The sequence below is a fragment of the Ailuropoda melanoleuca genome, chromosome X, assembly GCF_002007445.2.
Source record: "Ailuropoda melanoleuca isolate Jingjing chromosome X, ASM200744v2, whole genome shotgun sequence".
Lineage (NCBI taxonomy): Eukaryota > Metazoa > Chordata > Mammalia > Carnivora > Ursidae > Ailuropoda > Ailuropoda melanoleuca.
This window is the reverse complement of record NC_048238.1, coordinates 30,403,068-30,407,471: the sequence shown is the minus strand read 5'-3', so window position 1 is coordinate 30,407,471 and position 4,404 is coordinate 30,403,068. Positions and strand designations below refer to the sequence as shown.

The window sequence follows — 4,404 nt, the reverse complement described above, 5'->3', positions numbered from 1 at the left end:
ATATGACACCCAAAGAATAAGGAACAAAAGTAAAAAATCTACAAGAGGGTCTATGTCAAACTAAAATGCTTCTGCAAAGCAAAAGAAAGAATCAACAAAATAAAAAGGAAACCTACAGACTGGGAAAAAATATTTGCAAACTGTATACCTGAAAGGGAGTGAATATCCAAAGTAGGTAAGGAACATCTGCAACACATAGCAAAAAAATAGCAATCCAATTAAAAAAAACAGGCAGAAGGGTTGCCTGGGTGTCTCAGTCGGTTGGTTATGTGTCTGACTCTTGATTTCTGCTCAGGTCATGATCTCAGGGTTGTGAGATGGACCCCCACGCAGGGCTCCACTCTGGGCTTGGAGCCTGCTTAAAATTCTCTCTCCCTCTCCCTCTGTACCTTCCCTGTACTCATGCATGCTAGCTCTTTCACTGTAAACCAACACCAACAAACACACAGAAACCTTAAATGGGCTTTTTTCCAAGGAAGGCATATAGATGGCCAGCAGGTACAAAAGAAGATGCTCAACATCACTCATCATCAGGGAACTGCAAATCAATATCACAATGAAGTATCACCTCACACCGGTCAGAATGGCTATCACCAAAAAGACAAGAGATAAGTGTTGGTCAAGGGCCAGAATGTGTGCTAGATCTACGAGCTGCTATTGCTTCATATATACCATGCAAATAACATGGATGTGAATGTTTAAAGGCTGCTTCAGTGCTCTCCTGGCCTCCTTTTTTTTTTTCTTTTGAAATTGCTTAAACAATTTTAATCAAGTGAACAGTAAGCAGTAAAAATGCAATTGCATGAAGAGCCCACATTTCACATGTTCAAACTGTTTTCCAGTGTCTTTACTTGTAAGGTGTTGAAGGTGGGACTCACTCTTGAATCTTCTTTCTAGTGGTAGAATAAGGTACATATTGTTCTGGAGTGCCACTCACATTGAACTTATGGTTTGTCCAGATGAATTTACGAGCAACAGGTGGTTTTGTTGTTGGAGGATCATCGGTCATACAGTGAAGCCAACGATGCCATTCAGGGGGCACCATGCTTCCATCCACATCCCAAAATGTGTTTTTGCCATTCATTTCAGTAGTATATATAACCCATCGGTGTTATATCGGCCAAAAAACTGCTTGTTGTCTTCATAGTATTTGTTTCCATATTTGTCTTCCCCCACTAAGGTACCAACCCTCACATCATTTGCCCTGAAGAAAACCCGTAGATAGCCATGGAGGCCGCTGTGGCCGCTGACCTGCTCCAACCCGCGTTTCAGGACCTGCAAGAGTTCCATCTTGTTCCGTAGGCCCACCCTCCCAGGTGCCTCCTGGCCTCCTGATATCTGCTTATTCCAGTCAATTACTGTAAGAGAGAACCAACTAGAAATATAACTTCATTCAAACAGAAAATAAAATTTTAAAAGAATTTTAAACAGAAACTTTATCACTTGTATCATGTGTTTAAGAGCCCATTTAATCGGGGGGGCTATATTAAATACAAATTCTACTACAGTTGTATCAACAAACAGTGTCGTGTTTAAGCTGTCACTTCCAATTTCTCTTAACTAGGAGGCAAAAATCAGGCAGTCTTTAAACTTCTTTTGCATGCCTTCCAACTGCATAGTTCTGGGCTTATGGTAGCATATGTGCAATCAGATTTTTTGCTTGTTGGTTATTTAAAAGCTTTGGTCTGATAGTGTGATTGAGCACGCTTTTCCAAGTGCACTTGAACTACACTTGCCTTATTATTCATTATGAAGCGGCGAAGTAACCATTTAAAGAAGAATACCCAGCAGTGGAAATCTGTTTTTACCATGCATTACTGATTTGTACTAGGTTTTGATCAAAAGCAACTCTGGTCTTTATTAACTCAATGGTTTAAAAGTGGCCTGATTCCCTTAGTTTCCTAATTTTTATTTCCTTGAACTGTTTTTGACTGAACATGACTTCAGCCAATTTATTCTTTGTACTTGCTATCTTGTCATTAAAAAAAAAAGAAAAGAAGGCTGAAAACCATGAGCTATTTACTCAAATGTGAAGTGTTGACAACTGTAGGGGCCTAGGGCAGGGTGCCCCAAGGTGGGATACTTCGGCAGAAAGATTATTTTGAGTTAAAAGTAATCAAAACGCAGCAGATGTAAAAAAGCTCTCTGAGGGGCGCCTGGGTGGCACAGCGGTTAAGCGTCTGCCTTCGGCTCAGGGAGTGATCCCGGCGTTATGGGATCGAGCCCCACGTCAGGCTCTTTTGCTATGAGCCTGCTTCTTCCTCTCCCACTCCCCCTGCTTGTGTCCCCTCTATCGCTGGCTGTCTCTATCTCTGTCAAATAAATAAATAAAAATCTTTAAAAAAAAAAAAAAAAGCTCTCTGCCTCCCCCTCAATTGCCTAAATTTACTTTGGAAAAGAGAGACTGTACCAGGAAAAGAGAGCTATTAACAGAGACTCCCCTTCACTTAAGAACCTTCTCTGCTTTGTTTTTGAAAACATTTCTCTCTCTTTTTTAAAGATTTATTTATTTATTTATTTATTTATTTATTTATTTATTTGAGAGAGGGATAGAACACAAGCAGGGAGGAGGGGCAGAGGGAGAGGGAGAAGCAGACCTCCCTGCTGAGCAGGGATCCTGATGTGGGCCTCTATCCCAGATTCCTGAGATAATGGCCTGAGCCGAAGGCAGAGGCCCAACTGACTGAGCCACCCAGGCACCCCTGAAAACATCTCTTCTGGGGTGCCTGAGTAGTTCAGCCAGTTAAGTGTCTGCCTTCAGCTCAGGTCATGATCCCAGAGTCCTGGGATGGAGTCCCACGTTGGGCTCCCTGCTCAGCAGGGGGGTGGGGGTGGGTCTGTTTCTCCCTCTCCCTCTCCCTCTGCCTTCCGCTCCCCCTTCTTGTACTGTCTCTGTGTCAAATAAATGAAATCTTTAAAAAAAGGAAAAAAAAACCCTCTTTTGGCCTTCTTGTTAATGGTCTTTCTCCCCTTTGTGTTCTACCCCTCTCCTTAGCGCATGTGAGCTTCATGTTGCCTCACTGTCTTTGGAACTTCTGTGTGAATTCCCCACACGTAGGTCTATTAAATTTGGTTTTTTCCTGTTAATCTGTCTCATGTCCATTTGATTCTAAGTCCAGCCAGAAGAAACATAGGGCAGAGGAAGGTCTTCCTCCCTGAAACTATCTGAGCATCCAAGGCAAAATGAAGATGCTTTTGGCCTGATTTTAGTAGTGTTAAGATACACAGGAATTTTGAGAATGATTGCTACTCTTACTATTTACACAGCTTGTAACTTTGGGTGATTTTTACATGTATACATAACTTTAGAACTACTTTCTCATACTTGCATTAAAGTACACCAGTCAGTAATGATGTCAACATCACATCAAAAAGTAGAGATGGGAGGCTTTCCTTCATGATTGGTTGGTTAATATATTTTGCTACTCCATGGCTCTCTTCCTCATTGACTGAGATGGCACGATATAAAAATAAGAACCATTAGTAAACTTCATATTTGAAGGTTGATTATATTTAACATAATCCATTGATTATAGCTTCTTTAGGATTCATATACTTAAAGGCAAATGCTATAAAAATCTGTATAGATTCTAATGGTTGGTATCATTAAAGAGAGTGTTTTGCTGAAAATGTAAGTAATGTACATTTGCCTCTAATGGGATTAGAGCTGAACAGCTGTAATAACTTTCAAATTAGGCATACTATTACAACAGAGCAGCAAGAGGCCATTTTCTATTTTCATTTAGCTTTCCCCGTGGAGAAAAAAGTTATATATAGTTCAAGAAAAAAAAAAATGAACACTACAGTCAACCACTCACAGGTTGGGTTGTCTTGACTTCTCATTGTATGTGTACTGGGTCATGTCACCTTTTCCCATAATCCTAACAGAACTTTGAATAAAAATCACAATGTGACTTGCCTTCAAACCCTAGAGAAAATGAATGTTTATACGACTGTCTGAATAAAACAAACCCTACAAAATGGATCGGTAACCAAATTTATGTCATTTAACTTAAGCGTTTGATGCTTTCTCCAGCAACCAACTTTAAGCTCTGTGATAAAAAGTTGTATGGAGAATGTGTACAAATTCTGTAGCTAATTTAGGTATAACTGATGCATATATAATTCTTTGAAAATATTTCATTTTAAACTGCATATTTCTAATGTGTCATAAGACTATTGCACTAAATTAATTTTAGTAAGAATTTTTACAGATAACCTTACATATTTTAAGAAATTTGAATTTGGCCCCATATTAAAAATTTCTACATTAACATTTTCAAGTGCAGAAAAATTCAAATAATTACTCAGGGAATATACATATACCTGTTACCTAGATTTCGTAATTAACATTTACCATAGTTGCTTATCACATTCATCTATCCATTAATCCATCTTATTTTT

The 4,404-nt window shown here is 39.2% G+C and overlaps 1 pseudogene; it reads right to left on the bottom strand.

The window, feature by feature from the left end:
- Positions 1 to 847: 847 nt before the first annotated feature.
- LOC100483945 lies at positions 848 to 1,296 on the bottom strand (annotated as a pseudogene).
- Between the last annotated feature and the right edge of the window lie 3,108 nt (positions 1,297 to 4,404).